Genomic DNA, 21,965 nt, shown 5'->3' on the forward strand with positions numbered 1-21,965 from the left:
GGTAGGAGAAACAATATAATATTCCACATGAGGTGGATCACCCACTGAAGGTAGAATGTAACAACAAGATAAGACCACAAAAGGTAGCGATTCTCCTACACACACTATCCCAATGTGGCACAAACACCCTAGTGTCTCATACCCAAAGTAATATGATATGCATGTACCTAAGTAAACTTAAGTAAGGTGTAATAATATCCAACATGAATACATAATTACACCAACACTTTTTAATTTTTTTCCTTTCACATGTGGACACCTAGAATAAGATAATTAATGATTCAAGAAGTGGAAAAATGAGTGACCTTTGGTCTTCTCCAAGTATGGGATTGGAAGAGAAACACACTTCTCTAGGTATTCCATCATTTATTAAATTTACTATGATTTTTATCTTGCAAGATTGTGTGCCCAAGATGAAGAAAAACTATTGGAGCCAAAACTATTATTTTTTTTACTTTCATGTTGTTGTGGTTGTGAGAAATGATCATTTTTTAGAAATATTTAGTAGTGGTTTTGCAGATCTTCTCATTCTATAAATTCAGCCTTCTAGATGTATAACTAGTGAAGTGTTAAATGTAGAGTTTCTTCTAGAAACAAGGATAGATGGGACATAAGAAGGTTATTCAAATAGGTATAATTTTTTTCCCATGTTGAAGGAAATGAGGAGAATGAATGTGAATTTACTATAATCATACTTTATAGTTGATAATGCTTACCTCGGCTCTTTTCTTGATGGAGTTTTTTTGACAAGGGCTTTTCCATTTAATTACTATGATGTGGTGATCCTATGTTGCTGATTTGTGTCTTATGGTGATGATATTATTTATTTATTGCTATTATAAATTGACATAAGATAGGGTAATTAAGCATGACATATAGGTTAAAATTTAATATCATTAAGAAGGATTTGATCACGGTTCTCCATAGCAAGGCAACTTAATATTTAGATTTGCATATAAGTTTAAGTTTTTCATCTCATAGTTATCCAAATCTTATATATATTATCATTTGATTGGTTTATTTGATAGAGATTGATCTTCACAATATTTAGTGTTCAACTTGCTTAATTTCCTAACATCTCCTCCTTTGATCACTTAAAAACATCCTATCCAACAAACTTCCTCCACTAAATTGACAACCACATAAGAACAAGAAAAGCTTTGTTTAAATTTGAAAAGTGAATGATATACAAAATCCCAATTCTCAAATATAAGAAATCCAAATTTAGACCAAATGGGTTCCCAAAATCTAATGCCAAGGTTGGAAGGAATCTTGGATTTGAAGTGAAAAAATAATTTTATGGAAACTACCATAATAATCATTATGAAAATTACTAAATGCCAGGATACCCAAATATGCCAAAGAAATTTTCCATTAATCCACACCCACCATGAGGATTGTTTGTATACTTATTAAATTTCATAGTCACTTGGTCCTCATTAAATTATTTTTGTCAAGCTATGCATTGATTATGTTTGATTATTCTCACACCAGTGCAAAGTATGTGATTCTAATATTCTTTGATTTCTAGGCCTTTTTTTAGTCCATAAGGACACGTCAAGGATGTCTAGTACCATTGTCCCACCAAAAGGACCCATTTTGATGATTTCCAATGTTGGTATTTTTCATAATTTTTAATATGTTTCATGAGGATAGGTATAAAAAAAATCCTTACCCTATCATTTGAAACATATCTCAATTACATTCCACCTAGAGAAATTCAAATTTAAATGAGCAAGAAAACAAGCATCGTTGGAGTAGTAAAGGAGAAGTCAATTATTTAGATTTAAATAATTCAAGTTGGCATCGATGATCAAGTTCTTCCAAAGATATCCATGAATTCCTACATGATAACATTAACCTTTCCATGGAGATTTCAAGATAAAAGTAATTCATAAAGGTACACAATTTCAATTAAGCATTTCAATTCTAGATCTAGACTCTACCCTATTAATGCACACTTTCTTTTCTATTTTATTTATCATAGGGTTAATTCCAAAATCAAATTTTGGAGAGAACAAATATAGATCTAGATGAGACACACAAAACCATATATTAAAGAAGCAAAAAATTTGGGTCAAGGTCACCTGGCACCCATGATTGACACTTTTTCTGAAAAAAAATTCCAAGGAGATACTAAGAGCAACATCATGATTTTTAAACTATTTCCACTATCCACATCTAACACTTTTGAGTCATGTTTGCTTAGCATCATTGACCTAGATTTTTTAGCTAATATTTTAGACATAGGTTCCTCTCTACTCTACATTCCATTTCTAGACCTGCACATGATGTCTTGATACATTTTCTAAAACTCTAAATGCATGTTTATCATTTTCAATTTTACATAATCACCTTAGCTCTTGCATTTCAATTCATGTCATTTAAAAATCAATTTCAACTAAAATCAGGTAAGTGAATCCAATTTCTGCTCAATCCCTTTCCCAATAGGTTTTGATGTTAAGTTTATTGAATTTCATTTACCTTAATGTGATGTGTGATAAATGGGTTTGATTCCTAGCTTACATGTTTAAACTAGTCAACCCTAATTTTCAACATTACAAAGATATTAATTTAATATTTATTTATTTGAGATATAAGAATTGAATCAAAATAAATTAATATTCTTTTTTCCCAAGCTATCTTAAGACCCCCACTTACTATTTTTGGATAGTGGGAATTATTATTTTTAGTAAGTTTTATTTTGAAAATGGAACATGACATATTTGGTGACACATAATTGGTATATTATTAACCAAAGGGTGTGGCAAAGTTGTGAGACAACATTGTACTTATTTTCTATACAATTCGTCACTTTATCTTCATATCTTGGAGAAGATGAGATATGGCTAAGTATGACATATAATAAGTTCATGCAAGTTTAGCTACATATGAATTATGTGGTCATTACAACCATGCTTAATATCTTGGGTAGGGTGAAACTTTGATGGTCATTCATGTTCATAGATTAGTATTTTAGATTTAAATCATTTTCGTATTATAATCCTATTTTTTTTTCTATTTCTTGCCAATTTTTTGTTTGCATCGAAGAATTTTTATTGTATTTTGATTTTCCCATTTTCCCTTGTATCCTTTGTTAGTATACTCCCTTGAAAAAATTTAGAATTCCTTTTGCATCTACAACTATGCACATCTCCAACTAAAGTAATTGTTTCCATCCAACTTAAGATTGCGTTATTATAGCTATCTATTATACCTTATTTCTATTCATATTAATAACCAATCTAAGATAATTGGGCTCCTTCAATTAGCTCTATCAAGCTATTCATGTGCATCTAAGTTTAGGCTAGGATATGAAAGCCCTAATAGTGATCTTAACTTTTCATAAACAATGTCAGCACACTTCAATGATTTGTCATGTACATGGGGTCACTCAAAATTGGATATAAAAAAATTTGTGATAGGTTGGATCACTAATAACTATATTACCATTTTGTGGAATGATATGGCCTATATATGTAGTAACAAACTATTCAAAAATTATGATGTGGCAAGGCAACAATTTATTGATATATCCAACATTTTTTCTCTCTTCCTGGTTTAAGATGACCACATCAACAAGGTTGATATATCAACATTTTTGTTCTCTCAAATGAAAGTCATATTTATGATGTTAATAAGGTTGTAAATACATCATTTGTATTGGAGAATAAATATGAAAAGTGGATTCACTTCACAATTCTACCAAAAGACTATGGCAGGGGATAAATTACCGATATCTCTATGGTTGGCAAATGGCCCACTATCAGTGATTTGAGCAACCCATTGTCATTGGCCAAAGATCAAGGATGGGAACTACTACACGTTTTTAATATGCTTTAAGGTTTTTGAAAGGTAGCATAGCATTTTATACTTGTCAGACCAACAAGTTACCATGTTGTCTACAGTTTCATTCTTTTTCCTGAAGAGCTCCAATGTTAAGAATTTTTCAGGCCCATGCTTTATCCATGTTGATAAGCATTTCTACTAAACTTTGTAAAGTTGTGTGCTACCTTTCGTTAAGGAACTTGGCATCGTAGATTGATTCCTATTCATCATAAGTCCAAATGCAAAATTAGTGAAGGAGTTAAACCATAAGTTTATCAACTCAATGGGTTCATTTGTGAGCTATTTGTGAATACAATTAGGTGAGAGCATTGTGCTTTATGCTAGGTTGTGGTGCATCAGCTAAATATAAAACAAGCATTGCTACTCTCAACCAATGGCCCATGACTGTAGACATTGAAGCCTAAGGGGTCTAGGTTGTTGATTATTGTGGGTACTTAGAAATTAAAGTCTTGACATAAATGAGGAATGTACCATCTGATGTGTTCTTATTGGATGTTCTTGTACATAAATTAAAGTCTTGACATTGAAGCCTAAGGGGTCTAGGTTAATTGTTGCTGTTCGCTGACATTATAGTCCAAAGTAGTTAGCTGATTTATTGATTTAAGGTAATAGAGATTAAACTAGTCGAAGAAGCTTTCTCAAATTAAGTTGAATAGGTAGATGAAAGAAATCTTTAATGATGCCTATGGAATCCAACGAAGAATATGCTTAAGGCAATCATTGATTGATTGGGATAACAAGATATATTTCTGAATAAGGAAATCTGATTTTGAAGGACATTCTCTAAACGCAAAGAAGTCAGCTAAGGCAATTGAATGATTGTCAAACGATGTCCTGTTATTTGTGGAATTCAAGATGGCTACTTTTCAGCCTTAAGTTGATGATAGAAATCACAAAAACTGGGTTGCAATAGACACCATGCTTACACCTTTGAAGACAATAATCCCTTGCTTCCATGAGAGTGTCCTATGAACTAATAATAGAACACATTCCTATACACTTATAATGGAACACATTTTCGAAAGAGGTTATTGCAACAAATTTAACGAACAATGATAACATTGTCTTTCCAATGGCATGTGCCTTTAGAATACCAGGCTCTCCTCCACTTTCATTTTATTGTTTATATTGTAATGCTATAGAATAATGTACAGTCTGGTATCAACAAATCCCTCTAACATAAGAACAGAAGGGGTCAATTAAGACACTAGAAGACAAAAGAAAAAGACATGGCTGGTATGAAGTAACTTATTTAGCCTAAAAGTAGGAATCAATGAAGGCAATAGAAGGCAAAAGTGATGATATGGCTCAAATGATGGTTATTTATATTAGTTTGACAGATGGATGAATTTTGTTTTTGTTATTTCGACTGAGTTATTTAAAGTGTCTTAATCTCGGTTATTTATATTAGTTTGACAGCTACAGACCTTTGGTATGCTGCAATTGCATCCACTATGTATTTGGCATTTTTGTGACAGCTCCTTTCTGATGTTTGGCTGTAATCTGCTATTTTCTAGCTAAAAGCTTAATTCAATATACCAAAAACAACTTGGCACACAGTCAATTGTGATCATCCGTTGGAGATTATAATCCGAAATGCTCATTTATATCTGCCAGTTGCAATTAACTCCGTATCCTCCAGTCTGTCATCATATCTGCAGCGCTAACACAAACATTTAAGACAAGCATTCAAGCAGACTTTCTTTGGATTTGAAAAGATTTTCTATTAACTCCTCCAACATGTTCATTGTCAAGTCACATGTTCTTTTTGGTCAGTTCAAAAATATATATTATTTTGTGCATGCTCTATCTTCTCCGTAGTGTGTGGGTGGTTTATATAATTTTTGAATCATTGTTCACTCTTTTAGAGTCCAGCTCTACAGAGCTGTTAGAAGTTGAGTCTGTATCTATCGATATAAATGTATCAACCGTAAGTCTGTCAAATGAAATGATGTATAAGACAGTTAATGTGTGACTGAACAAGGTTGTCATTGTCAATGAGTTGAAGCTCTATAATATTTTTATTGATGAATATAAATTTCATTTTAGTTTTTATATATCTGCTCCCTCTGCTACCAACACCATCATTGTTTGACATCATTCCTATCCCTGTGAAAGCCAGCATGACATAGAGCAACTTTCCAGCATGACATAGAGCACTAAAGTTGCATTTGACAATAGAGAACACATGTTAAACGTTGGGTGATCATAAGCCTCTTTTACAGACAATTGTAGCCAACTGCTTAGATTTAGATTTTACCTAAACTAATTCATAAAGGAACTAAATTTTACAAAAACCAATCTTAGACCAAATTAAAAGAAGATTACTTATGCTTAGGCCTCTAGATTATTTTCTACCTTAGAGCAAATAATAAGGTTACTTTGTTCTAGCCTTGAACAGAAGAATAGGATTCCCTTGGTCGATTGGGAAAAAGGTCTAAGGTAGAAAATAATCTAGAGGCCTAAGCATAAGAGATTATTGTTACCTAAATATGGCTCTCCTTGCAAAAATTGGGTAGAGACTTACCTTTGAAAGGATAGACTATTCAAATGTGATGAAAATAAAATACTTTCATGGGAGGGATAGTAGATCCTTTCTAGTTGATGATGCTCTACCTTGGGGTTTTCACATATGGAATAATTTTCTAAAAACTAAACCTTTTCTTCTAAAAGATGCTCTTCAGTTGTTTGGGAATGTAATATTTTGTAAGGAACCTTCGTCTTCTGCTATCCCATTGGAATATCACTTGATCTACTTAGCTATTGAGAAAGATTGGGTTAATAGTTTTGAAATCATTGTTGAAGATTATGGAATCCAACTTCTTCTCTATCTGAGTGGAAAATTAATCCTATAGATTTTAATCAACCACTTCAAATGACGGTTTAAGAACACTCAAGGATTATACATAACTTAAGATTCTTTAGGTTAGAAACTAAAGACAAACTGATTGGACCTCTTCCAAAGATAAGAATTATTTCATCAAGTCTAGTTTTCATGTTCAGGCTCCCTTATAACCTTCTTAGTTCAAATGGATGAGCATTAGAAGTACCAAAATGATACCAAAAATTTGCTTCTTCTAGACGATTGCCTACCACAAAAAGCTTCTCACTATTGATAACCTCTAGAAATGGGGAATCCACATCGATGAGTTATCTAAAGGGGAATCAGGTCAGGCAGGTGGGATTAGGATCATCAGGGATCCCAATGGCAACCTAGTATTGGCCTATGCAATTAACCTTGGCATTCAAACTTCCATCTTGGCAGAAGTGGTGGTGCCTTATTATAGGATATCTATTGTCGAAGACAAAGGATATCAAATAATTATTATTGAGGGTGAATAAACTATTGTCATCATGATGCTACAAGGTAAAGGTATGTTAGGCTAAAGTATTAAAGATCTAATCACTAAATACCAAATACGGAAGTTTTGTAGCCACATTTGGCAACATAAGAATCAACCACACCCTTAAAGAGGGGAACAAGTGTATGGACAGGTTGGTTAACCTGGTTTCCTTCTCAAACAAGATCAAAATATGAACAGTGCTACACAAATTACCGAAGGATATTTATGCCATGATTCACATCTAAAGATCTAAAGATCGCCTTTTTATTTATTGTATTTCCATCCCGTCCTTCAATACGTGGGCGTGCTTCAATACTGGGTTATTTAACTGTGTATCACTAGTTTCACATACTAAACTGTTAAATTATTTATATCTTTTTATTATAAAATAATTTAAGTCAAATATCACATTTAAAGACTTTTGATTTTATTTCTTTTTATCATTTATTTTCAATTTTTCTTAAAAATAATAATATTTATCTTAACTCTTCTACAAAATCATTGGTTTATTTATTTGTTGTAACATAAGTTTATTTGAAATTTATTTAAGTAGCTCTTTGATAATATAAATTGTTGATTTTTGTCTAAAAAAATAATAATATTATTTCTCTTACCAACCCTACATAATCAATTGATCATTTATTTTGTAGAAGGCATAAATTTAATGTAATATTTTAGAAATAACCTTTTAGAAATACAAATTTTCCTATTCTCATCACTTATTTGTCATGAGGCATAAGTTTAGTGGAAAATTGTACAAACAAATCCTCCCAAATATTCACAACCCTACTGTTGAATCACCAAGTAGAAAACTCTTAGAAAACTGAAACCATTGATTTTCCTTAAAAATAAAACAATATATTTCTTACCTACCCTCCTTAAAAATTGAACCACTAGATAAGAAACTCTTTGAAAACTGAAACTATTGCTTTTCTTTAAAAATAAAACAATATATCTCTTACCTACCCTCCTTAAGTATTGGATCACTTATTTACTATGTGGCATAAGTTTAGTTGAAAAATATACAACCAAATCATTGAAATTCTCAAACACCATATGTAACCATAAGATCACAAGATAAGAAACTCTTTGAAAATTGAAAATAATGATTCACTTAAGAATAAACAATGTTTCTTTAACCTACTCTTCTTAACTATTGGACAGCTTAATTAAAACGATTTCCATTTATTTTCTCTACTTAGCGACTATAGTTTGAGGAATTTCATTTACCAAATTAGAGAATGTGTTCAGAGATTTTATGTTGTAAGGCTACTACGAGAAACACTTTCAATGGAACAAGAAAATTATACAGGTGAATGAATAAGCCTTTCAATTTTGAGTTCATTTTTGCTCCTTTTTTATGTTAGAATGATATTTATTTATCCATTTTTCTTTTTTTCTACATTGTATTCTACTATAGTGTGTAGGTTGGTTTTGTCTTTGAGTGTAATGAAAAATACCAACTGCAAAGAGATGCATGCACAGAGAAGACAAGCTCCAGAAGTGTGTCCACAATATGGAAGCTAACAAAGGTGAGTATCATATTTCCTTTGTTTCTAATGTATTTAATAGTTTTCTCAAAAAGGATTGTATTATAAAATTCATATATATACTAATTCAAGGTCATGTATATTGAGGAAGGAGAAGAGAGAATAGTGGGTTTTATATGAATCATGTTATAGAAATTGAGAATCTTAGAATTATTTTCTCTATGGTGTGATGGTGGAGAGTTATCTTACAATTTTCTTTTAGTTTGGCCTTTGCAAGCAAAGACATCAGAATCTTGAGTGGTCGCTCAAAGGTTGGATAATGAAATAGCTAGAAGTGATTGTTATCAAGGTTGCCAGTAGAGGTAATAGGGAATTTTTTTTCAAAATCAGACAAATATAATGTACTCAAATAGTTCTATAATACCTTTTTTATAAGTTAATCACATTTATTTTTATTTTGATGGGAACCAATTTCAAATCGTTTCAAATAATAAGTAATTCAGCAAACATGTAAGGAGACAAGATGGCAACTTGCAAATTCTCTCCCACAAAATGACCAACAAAATTAGCTTGAATGCAAACAAATTATTTCACAAGAAAGGAGAGATATGCCTAGGTAATAAAAAGACAAGTTCTCATTCACAGTTTTTAATTCTATGTAGATATTTGACATAGTTTATAATTTTAAAACATGTGCCAGTCAACTTTCGTGTTATTGAAATTTATGTTGTTCTATCTTATACACTTGCATTCTACATAGCACCTTTATCCAAGTTTAGACAGATGAATGAGATTGTTATTGTGTCATTTCATTCAGATTATGATACGTAAAATCCATATATCTAAACTAACTCATGTTTTTGTGTATATTTTGTAAGTTCTCCACGTTTTATCAATAACCAAATCTTTCAATTCGCTCAGTGATTTTGCGTATTGAATTTAAATGGTTAGTGTATGCTTACCAATCTGATAACTGAGTATGTTATTAGTCTATTAGAGAGACATATTAGAGAGACATAGTAGACAAAGAGATGTATAAGGAATATTAGTGCGATACAAATTATCAGAAGCAAAATACAGAAGGGTAGGTTTTTTATTGGAAAATAATTTTCACAAGATCTATCTTGCTATGTTATCACATTTAGATGAAAATTTCTCCTCTCTGTTTTCTTTCTATTGAGTGCATATATTAATTAATGCAAATTATTTTATATATATATATTAGTATCAATCATAATGTAATATGGAAAACATAATAAAATTATCATAAAACTCATCTTAAGTAAACTATTTTCTCTAATTGAACCTTAACCTAACACTAACGGAAATCTTATTTAAAACTAAGTAGTAACCTTAATTGAATCTTAACACTAACCTTATTTCAATTCAAACCATTATTTTACCTTAATCCTAAATCAAATATATCTCCTATTACCCTAATTGAATCCTAGCCTTAACATTAACATACCTTAATCCTAACGGTAACCATAATTGAACCCTAATCTTAAATTTAATTAAATCCTAAGATTTCAACCCTTACTATATCCTAACTCAAATTGAAAAGTAACTTGTAAACCAAGCCCTTATTGAACTCTAACCCTAACCTAACCTTAACCCCTAACCTTAATTGAATCCTAACTATAATTCATCTTTAACCTTAAATATAATAATATTAAATTTATCAAACATATAATTTAATATTATTTATTATTTTTAAAACATCAAAATAATATTATATATTATCAGATTTCGCAATGGAAAGGAGCAGGTTCATCGAAAACAACATATGCAGGTTCCCGTCGACATCTAGAAGGGCTCCCCTTCCGCAGAGCAACGGCTGGCAGCAAGTAAAAAGCAGGAGGACAATCAGAGAGGAAAGAAGGAAGGAGAAGGCGGGACTAAACACGGAGGAAATTTGGGCAATACCGATTACAACTAGGGTCCCTGTATTTGCAACTAATGCGAACAGGGTGCCATTAGGGTTAAGAAACAGCGAATGGCCACACCTAGGTATGCAAGGAAAACATGCAGAAGGTTTTATAAAACCTTCCAGAGTCAGGGAACCTATCTCATGGAGAAATAGCAACGATATTGAAGAAAAGAGAACAAAAACACGGGCCGAACAGGTAATGCAAAGGAAAAAACAGGTCTGGATAAACACGAACCAGCCTAAGCCGAAACCGGACATAATTACAAGCACCAATACAGAGCTAAGGGATTTTTGTGAGAAACACGGGCTATTCGCCAAATGGGAAGGCAAAGGACAATCTTCATCAGACATTGCAGAATGGTGGAGAAAGGAATATCGCGGGAAGGTAAGTATAACCGCCCTAAATAATAATTACATCTTTATAGAATGTTATGATAAGTCTTTGAAAACCAGCTTGTTGGAAGGGTATGAATTTCAAATTTATAAACTGGAGACCTAAGTTTGATACGAATAAGCATAGATTTAGAACAGAATCCAGATGGATAGTCATTTACAATATCCCGGTAGAATTAATGCATGTCAAGATTTTAGCAGAAATAGGCAATAAATTGGGAAGATTTGTAGCCCTAGAAAAGAACTGGACAGATAACTCAGATATTAAAATCTTAATTGAGATAGAACGAAATAAAAAGGATTTAAACTGTATATCTATTAACACAATAGATGGATATTACAATTTAAGCCCAAAATGGTTTAATGGTAGAACACCAAATGAAATTTGGGATGTAAACCCTAATGAGGGCAAAAATCAGGCAAGGAAAACAATAATAAGTAAAAAGACAGATAACAGGAGCATGATTCAAATGAACAATAACTTAGATGGAAATACCAACACGAAGGCACAACCGGGTGAAATATAGAAAAATTCCAAAACAATCAATGAGAAGGAGATCTCCATTAGGCAGGAAAAAGATGAAATTCAGAAAGAATTTGATAAGATCATGGACAACCTGATGGGAAACTTTGCAGAAGAATTAGCTAAAGAAGTAATGGAAAAAGATAAGACAGTAGAAAACACCAACCTGGAAGGAGATCTTAATAACAGAATGGTGACAATTCAATCAGAGGAAATGGAGAATAAAAAGGACGAAGAGATGCTAGATATGCAAAATATAGAAAATCTCTCACCTGTAGTAAAGGGGCTGAGTGAAGAAGAGGAAAGAAATTACATAATCAGAGAACTAATCAATATGAGGGAAGAAGAAAGAGATGGGGAATTAATGGAAAAACAAAAAGAATCCCCAAATAAGGGAATAATGATGACAGATGAAGACAAAGAATCCCCAGATTATGGCAAATCTAATACCAACAAAAGGGGAAGAAAATCTTTTTTAGAAATGAGATTGCGGGATGGGGAAGTAGAGGGGCAAACCAAAATAACAAATCTATTTGGGCCAATAAAGAACCCACCAACCCCCAACCTGGAATAAAAATAATAACATGGAACGTAAGGGGTCTAGGAGCCCCTAGTAAGCAACGCTTAATCAAGCGTAGCTTAAAAAGAGAAGACATAGATGTCCTCATGATTCAAGAAACAAAATTAAATAAGGAGGACATGAAATTTTTTTGTAAAAACTTATACCAATGGCAAATGGAAGCAACAGATTCCATTGGGGCATCAGGAGGACTGGCACTATTATGGAAAAAAAACACAATAAAATATACAAATTATGCAAAGATGCAGCATTGGATGGCAGGGAAAATTAGAGCAATAAAAAGAGGCATAGAATTCATAATCATCAACGTTTATGGGCCAATAGTAATAGAAATGAAGAGAAAAGTTTGGCTGGAAATAAACCAGTTTTTAGCAGATCTAGCCGAACCCCATTACATTATTGGGGGGATTTCAACACAATTCTACACCAATCTGAAAAAACTGGAGGAACAAAGACTATGAATCAATCACAGAAAGACTTCACAGAATGGGTAGATAACAATTATCTATTAGAAATAAAAACAGATAAGTGTTCACACACATGGAATAATAGAAGGTCAGGTTACTCTAACATCTCAGAAATTCTAGACAGATTCTTCTTCAAAGGAGATTTGATCACCTTTCAAGCAGAAATTAAAGCCTCAGTACTACCATGGTCAGGATCAGATCACTTCCCAGTGAGATTGGAATTAATTGGGGAAGACAAAATCAGTGGGAGACCATTCAAATTTGAAAATATGTGGCTTAAACACGAAGATTTTCTTCAGAATATTCAAGAATGGTGGTCAGAAAATAAATGCCAAGGATCAAAAATGTTTAGAGTAATATCAAAATTAAAAAAAATAAAACACAAATTACTAGATTGGAACAAGGAAAAGTTTAAGAACATCTTTGAGGAAAAGCTAAGAATTGAAAAAGAACTGGAAACTGTTAACGCAGTAGTTATAGAAAAGGGAATGGATCAAATTCTATATGAAACAAAAAAAAAACATCTGGGGGAATATGAGGACATTCTCAGCAAAGAAGAAATTTACTGGAAACAAAAAGCCAGAGAAAAATGGCTAAATGAGGGGGATAAAAATACTAAATTCTTCCACAATAGCACTAAGATAAGGAGGGCAATGAACAGAATTACACAAATAACCAATGAGGAAAACCAAATTATCACATATCAAAAAATGATCGTGAAAGATGCAATTCAATATTTTAGAAATATGTTAAACAACTGGGAATATTCAGACCTATCACATAACAGGGATATGATCAGAAACATACCGAAACTTATTTCAGAAGAAGATAATCAAATGTTAAACGCAGAAATAACCAAGGAAGAAGTAAAGCAAGCATTATCACAATTTCATGGGGAAAAAGCACCTAGACCAGATGGCTTCCCTGCCAATTTTTACCAGAAATGTTGGCATATCATAGGAGATGAGGTGTCGGAGGCAATAGAAGCATCTAGAAATGCAGGAAATTTTCCAAAAGAAATAAATAGTACATTTCTAGCCCTCTTACCTGAAAAAGAAAATCCATCAAGATGGGAGGAATTCAGACCCATATCATTATGTAATATGACATACAAATTAGTAATGAAAATTATGGCAAATAGACTGAAAATATTACTACCAATCATAATCTCTGAAGAACAAACAGGCTTTGTTCCAAACAGATCAATTTTAGATGGAATAATAATTGTGCAAGAAGCGATCCACTCTATACAAAAACAAAAATGTCCTAACATGCTAATTAAACTTGATATAAGGAAAGCATACGATAAAGTGGACTGGTACTTTCCATGTAGTTGCATGAAGGCTTTCGGATTTAACAAACAATGGATCAATTGGGTATATAGATGCATATCTAGCCCTCAATATTCAATATTGATAAACGGAAAGCCAGAAGGATACTTTAAAGCTACTAGGGGCCTAAGACAAGGGGATCCAATATCTCCCTTCTTATTCATCATAATGTCAGAAGCCTTGGGAAGAGCCTTTAATGCATCAAGAATGGAAGGTAGGATGCAAGGCATACGGATAACAAAAGGAATAGACCCATGCACACATCAACAATTTGCAGATGACACGATGTTATTAGGAAAAGGGAACCTTAAAGAGGCCAGGGAGATAAAAAAAATTCTACATTCATATGGAAAGGCATCCAGAGAAATAGTAAACAATGCAAAATCAGAAATATACTGTTTTAATATGCATACACTGGAACAGAACAAGATACCAAAGTTGTTGGGGTATAAGATTGGAAATTTACCTTGCACATATTTGGGGATACCAATAGATAAAGGAACAAGAACCACCAAGTTATGGTCTCAACTTATAGAACGTATCAAGAAGAGATTATCATCCTGGAAAGGACTATGGTTGACAGGGGCTGGGAGATTAACACTGATTAAATCAGTTTTAGCAGCAGTTCCCATCTATATGCTTTCCTGTATACAATTATCTAATGGAATACATAAGAATATTGATCAGATTATCAGGAATTTTTACTGGCAAGGAACAGATAACAAAAATAAACTAAAACTAATTGGATGGGACAAAATATGTAAGGAAAAGGAGGATGGGGGCACGAGAGTGAGAAATTTAATATGGCAGAATAGGGCTTTAGGGGCAAAATTAATTTGGAAAATATATACTTCTTCTGAAGATAAATGGGCAAAAATTTTAAGGAATAAATACCTGGTGTCCAATCAAAAAGAAGCAATTTTTAGGGAAAGACAATTACCAAAAGGGTCAAGAATATGGAACTTTATAAAAGACTGTAGACTAGATATAAGCAAACATATAGCATGGGATATACATAATGGAAAATCTGCATTATTTTGGGAGGACTCATGGGGAGACCAACCACCGATAGATGCGTTGATGGACACCTCTATGATCAAGGTACAAATGAAGAAGGAATGGGGAGAACAAGTTAAGGACTATATAACCCTTGACACAAACTCGGTTCTTGGATGGAAATGGAAAGAGATGAGCACATTTATGTCTAAAATCAAATACCAAGAACTTCAAAAGATACTGTCACATAGAATGTTTATCATAAGAGAAGGGGAGGATGTATTAATATGGACAGAATCCAGAGATGGACAATATAATTGTAGGGATGATTTCAAGAGCATATACAAAGCAGAAAAAGTCAACAAAGAACATATACCTACCATATTATGTTGGAATAAATTTTGTCTACCAAAAGCGGGCTTCTTTACATGGGCTGCAATACAGAAAAAGGTACTCACAACAGAACAATTTAAAAAAAGGGGATATGAGGGGCCATCGATATGCTTTTTATGTAAGAAAGAAGAGGAAACAAGTGATCATATCTTTTTGACATGCAAATACACGCAGTGTTGCTGGTATTGGTTAATGGAAATACTAGGATGGTCAGGAGCTATTAGCTCTTCCCTGTTGGAATGGTGTACATATTGGCCAATCATAAAGAAGAATAGTTTGTTCCACAACCTATGGATTTGCAGTCCATCCATTCTGATATGGGAAGTTTGGAAAGAAAGGAATAGGAGGATATTCCAAGAAGAGGAAATGCCAGTGGAGAAACTCATATTAAAAATAGAAGTAGCAATAGTTGAATTAGCCAATAACAAAAATATGAATATACCATCATATGGGAAAACATTTACAGAATGGGATAACTTCATTAGGAAACAATGGGATGGGATAAAAATCCCACTTTTTTCTGGTAAAGAAAGAAATAATAAAGAAGAAATAAGAAAAACATGCAAATGGCAACTGCCAAAGAATGGATGGGTCAAATTAAACTTCGATGGAGCATCCAGAGGTAACCCTGGAATGGTAGGGGCTGGATGCATAATTCATTCAGACAAGGGAGAATGTATTGGATCTAAAGCCATACATTTGGGCAAGGTTACCAATAATACTGCAGAAATCCTGAGTCTTATCGAAGGATTAAACATGTGTAAAGAATTAGGTATAACTAAGTTAGAAATTGAAGGAGATTCTGCAATAATTATAAATGCTATTAGGAAGAAAGAAACACCGAACTGGAAGCTCAATGGCATGCTTGAAAAAGCATTAGAAATACTAGACAATTTCGAAGATTACACTGTAAATCATATTTATAGGGAAGCTAACAGGGCAGCGGATGAATTAGCTAATTTAGGGGCAGATGGAATAAACAAGAAGATAATCAATATAACTGAATATAAGGACAAAAGATGACTGAAACATTTGTTCTGTTAAGCTCACTTCAAATTTTGATAGGATTTGCAATTCCGGGCAACAGACTTAGCATAAATACGGGACATATTTGTGTGGTTTTTTCAAAAATCTTTTTTGGGATGAATAGATTATATATGGATATATATAAAGACATATTACTTATAACAAGGTGTGTTCTGTTAATAAGTAGGATTCTCATCATAATAGGCTGGTTATTGTGATAGGCAGAATAGGTGGGTAAAAAGAAACTCAGATTCCGTAACCCTAGAAATCATTTTTACGCTAACTTTTTTAATGGTTATCTATGTTATGAGATGTATGGTTTATGGATCAGGGAAATATGTGAAAGAAACGGAAATGGCTTTGGTAGATATATAGATGGAGGAATAAAAATGAATACAGAGAAAATTACGAATTTGTCACTCTGTTTTTTCATACATATATGTAGATATATGAAGAATGTATAAAGTTTACACATATGAATGACGGCTTCAACTAAAGGGCAGCAATAAGAAATGGATGGTGATAGAATATACATACACAGAAATGAATAGAAAGGCATATAAATGTAATTAGGATGTATACTGGTATGTGAAATTGAAATTTGAGCATTTAATTTCATAAATATATAAAGATACATATGCAGAAATATATGACAGATATGCAATATATATGGATATATTAATGCATATGCATATTTATATATATATGCTTGATGAATTATCTATACTGATATGGCAGAATATGCAGAAACAGATTTATATGTTTCAATCCAAGAATATGAACATGGCTATAATGTATTTGGTCATGAAAGAAGTAGCAGATTTAAGGATATTATGTTGATGCTAACCATCCTTAGCTGGTTGAATTGTAGCCTGGCTAATCTCTTATTTAGACACATACTTAAATAAAGGGGTGTCTAGATAAGGGTTTGCAAGGCTATAATCTCACTATAAGGGATGGAAAGTCAGAAATAATTATTATATGATCTCTAAAATGATTTGGTTTGCATTTGCTACTAACTAGCTGGTGGAGATATATGCAGTGAACTTTACAGGTCAAGGGAGAGGATGGAAGATAAAGATCATAACACTAGTGATTTCGCCAAGACAGACTGAACAGAGCTCACAAAGGAAGATGGATAGAAAAGATGTATAAAAATTAAGTGAAAACTGACATGTATCTATAAAATTGTATGTAGCCTCAATGGAGGAATTGTAAATTGTACAGACACTTTGTAATATCTGATCCCGTAAGGGATCTGGGCGAGACCAGAGGTTTTCTTATCTCCATTCTTTCCTACCGGTGCCCACACCGAATGGAGATGTAATTTTATGATAATAAAAATAAATTTGGCTTCGGCCTTTTATCGAAAAAAAAAAATAATATTAAATTTATCCATCGCGCTAACCCTAACCTTAATCTTAAGTGTAATTGAAATATAATAGTTTAATTATATAATTTTTTAAAAATATTTAGATTTCAATAGAATTTACATTATGATACATTAATATGTAAAATTATGAATTTTAAAAATAAAAATTAACTTATCAAAGTTAAAATCAGAAGGAAAACATGAAGATCAGATTTTCTATTTAAAAAAAATAATTTTTTATTTTTTATTTTTCCTTATTTATTATCTCTCATGTGTATCTGACTTTCCTCTATTTTCACTTGTTTGTCTTGCTTCGCTATCACACCCAAATAAAGAATTCTCCTAAAACCCATTCCTATTCAAATTAATCCATTAGAAAGGTTTTGTTTTCTTTTTATTCACTGAATATCATATGCAAGGATTACGATTTGAGGTTCAATAAAACTTCCAGTTTCTCAAGCTTAGATTAATGGAATATTGTATGCATGGACTAGAATATCAGAACAAAAACAGCACAAAGGGACCAAAAATGTTCTGAGAGTAGAAAACACAGAGAACATAACCTCATAAAAAAAAAATTAAGGGCAAATTAACCAGTCCCACTAATCGACAGGACAAACCGAAACCGAGGGCCAACATCAAACAGACAGAACACCAGAGACATTGCTTAGGCGAATTTTCATCCACCTCCTCTTTACCCTGATCAGAAGACACCTCCTTCATGAATTGATACCCGACAAAGAAATTTTAATCATTTGAAATTTTGATAAAAAAGTTTATCAGGATTGATGAGAATCTGTAATCAAATTTACACTGAATCAAATCAGTTTGTGAATGTAAAATTTTGTTAAAAGTCCAAGAATATAAGAATTATATATATTTAGGCGAATTTGTTTCATGATATTAATTTTATGGAGCACCTAATTGATAATTTTTGTTTACACTCGATCTTAATTTTTTGTGTAATTTAAATATCATAATAAAGCTTCCTAATAAAAGAGTAGGGAACATTACAATATCTGCACATGAAAATAGGAACCCTCACCAATTTTAATAAAATTAAATCTGTCATGACTTCCAATACATTCAGTTACTATTTGATACTCTTTGAATTAATGATGTTCAATATCTTTAGCAAATTGAAGAAAATTTATCTCCAACATTTAGAAAAGAATTATAAAATCTCTGAGAGAGATGGGAGAACTTAAGAAATTTACACAAGATATAGGCAATAGACAATGCAAACTGTTGGTTAGCTATCAGCTAAAATATACTATTAAATCGATTAGTTGTTGAAATTTAGAGGGAGAATGTTGGCATATTAATTTCCCCACATGCATGTGATCAACTGTAGTTTGAACTGCAGTTCATTACATGAGATAAAAATAGAATATTGGTAATTTCTTCCATTTCCATGAGAAGAACGCTAGTTTGTAAGAGCTAAAATAAGAGCTCTAAAAATAGAATTTACGTCAAAATTTTAAATGCATGTTTGCTTTTTTATTTTTAGCTGGCAATCATGTGCCAAAGACCTCTATATAAAGAGATAGGTTGTAATGAATTCTCTGTCTTTGATCTTTCGATCATTGATCCTTGATCACGTGATAAAGAAGTGTTTTGTATTCAGCTTTGAATAAATATAGAGATTTATCTGTTTTTTAAAGCAATTCTATGATTATTGCTATGTAGCAATTTGTGTTTCTCTCTGTATTCCTGCATTTCACTTATGTACCTTTCCTTATCCTTCAATGCAAGCTCGTGGTAAACCTGATATATTCAATCAGAATAAAATATTAAGAAAGACAACAGAAAAACATTCATTTTTATCTTAAAAAGTAATAAAGAAGACTAATTATGTAGTGGGAAAAGAAAAGTTCATATCAGAACTCATTTCTCTCTTACCGATTTTTCTTCTTCACTTAGATTACTCCACGAATTACCAATCATTTTACTGATCTCCCTATCCTTTTCAAGAATCAATGCTTTCAATTTTGTATACTACTCAGCAAAGAAAAAAGTGTAAACACTCCTATTTTGTTTAGGATAATCCGAATCCTTTTTCTTAATTTCATATTTTCTCCTATGATGGCGATGAGGGCGAACCCCTAAAGTACCATCCCCATCCAAGAAACTAGGTACTTCTCCGAACTGTTCTCTCGAAAATCCCGTTGGCTCAGAGAAATTAAGTGGTTTATGAGAAAATATCTTGCGGAGTATGTAATTTTGAGGCTTCGATCCAATTATCTTACTCCACAATCCACATGCATTTTACTTTCTCCACATGCTTTTGTTTAACATTGCACAGTCCTATAAATGGAGGCTTTGGGCCTCTTCTTTCACATACAGATCAAAGCGCTGGAAGTTACATGCCGAAATTTATCGAGAAGGTATGTTTTAGATTATACAATTGTGTCAATATTTTAGATTATACCCCATAATTCAGTTAGAAAAATCCTTTTGGAGATTTTACTATTGCTTTTTCACGTATTGCTTTTATATCTGGTTGGAAGACCCTTGTGAAAAATAATGGAACAAGAACTGGTTGTCGTTGGAGAATTTGTGTCAGTTATTTTAGAAACTTAATTATATTCCCTACCTTTCTAATCTTAAATTCAGTTTAGTATTCATAGTTTAAGAAAAGAGGCTCTTTTATTATGGAATGTAGAAGCTCAGAATATATAATTATTATACATTTGTAAAGCAGAGGTTGTGAATGGAACAGGTCAAGGGTGTCTTGCTATGGAGAAAGAAAGGTAGGAAGAAGTTAACAATAATGAAGAAGCAGGAGGTGGTTGGTATCAATTTGGACCTCTTCTATCTACACATTCAGGACTACTTCATGTCCAAATTGATGTCGACCACCTCCTGCTTCTTCATTATTGTTAAGTTCTTCTTGGCTTTCTTCCTCCATAGCAGGACGCCCTTGACCTGTTCCATTCACAACCTCTGCTTTACAAATGTATAAAATTATATATTTTGAGCTTCTACATTCCATGGTAATGGTAAAAGACCCTCCTTTCGTAAACTATCGATACTAAACTGATTTTACTATTAAAAAGGTAGGGAAAATAATTAAATTTCTAAAATAAGTGGCAGAAATTCCCCAATGACAGCTAGTTTTTGTTCCATAATTGTCCACATTGGTCTTCCAACTGAACATAAAAGCAATACGTGAAAAAGAAATAGTAAAATCTCCACAAGGATTTTTCTAACTGAATTATGGGGAATGATCTAAAATAATGACACAATTGTAAAATATAAAACATACCTTCTCGACAAATTTTGGTGTGCAATTTCTAGCGCTTTGATCTGTATGTGAAAGAAGATGCCCAAGGCGTCCATTTATAGGACTGTGCAATGTTAAACATAAGCATGTGGAGAAAGTAAAATGCATGTGGCCTGTGGAGTAAGATAATAAGACCGAACCCTCAAAATTACATACTCCGCAAGATATGTTCTCATACACCACTTAATTTCTCTGAGCCAACAACCACGGTAACAATATAGCCATGTTCGAACTTCCCATACATAAATCCAGCCACGGCATGACCCACAAATGATGCAGGGCTAACTGTGAGATGACCCACAGATGATGCAGGGCTACCTATGAGAAAGGAAAATGAAATATATCTTAGCAATAGTCACTAATTCAAGCTACACAAGAATTTATCAGATAAATATGACTAGTTAAATAGAAAATCCAATTTATTCGAATAGTAAAAATTAAAAAAATGTTAAGGAATAGAATTGGCAGGAGTTGACAACCTCCAGAAATAGGAATTGAGGCTCTCCTCCTTATTCTCTTGATGTGAGGCTGGACTTCATACAAAATTGGATTAGCAGGTTCATTTAAAATCAGAGAGTTTGAAACAGGGCTTGGAGAAGACAGCAGAAAAAGTCAAGATACTTTTGTCAGATGCATTTCACAACAAAAGAACGTGAGAAACATAAAGAGAATTCCACCTACTTTGTGGCAGTGGAATCAGTTGACCCTGGGCCCCAAAGAAGTAAACTTTCTCATAATGATGAAGCAAGGTAATGTACTTAGAACAAAGGATGCGTTGGTTGTTGTTGGTGGAAAATTAAATCCGACAGTTATCTCCTTCCATTTCCTGTATTCGATGACTTGCCAATAACTGTAAGGAAGTCTATTCATTATACCGTCAACGAAAAATTGTAATCGGTTTGATAATATCCCATTTCTTCAGTATCTATCCTTCAAACTGATTGCAAATGGCTTCCCAGAAATTATTTTTAGAATGAGATATACA

The 21,965-nt window shown here is 32.6% G+C and overlaps 1 pseudogene; it reads right to left on the reverse strand.

Moving 5' to 3' along the window:
* Positions 1–19,341: 19,341 nt before the first annotated feature.
* LOC131027923 (high mobility group B protein 15-like) lies at positions 19,342–21,850 on the reverse strand (annotated as a pseudogene).
* Positions 21,851–21,965: the final 115 nt, after the last annotated feature.

Source organism: Cryptomeria japonica, chromosome 3 (genome assembly GCF_030272615.1).
Source record: "Cryptomeria japonica chromosome 3, Sugi_1.0, whole genome shotgun sequence".
Lineage (NCBI taxonomy): Eukaryota > Viridiplantae > Streptophyta > Pinopsida > Cupressales > Cupressaceae > Cryptomeria > Cryptomeria japonica.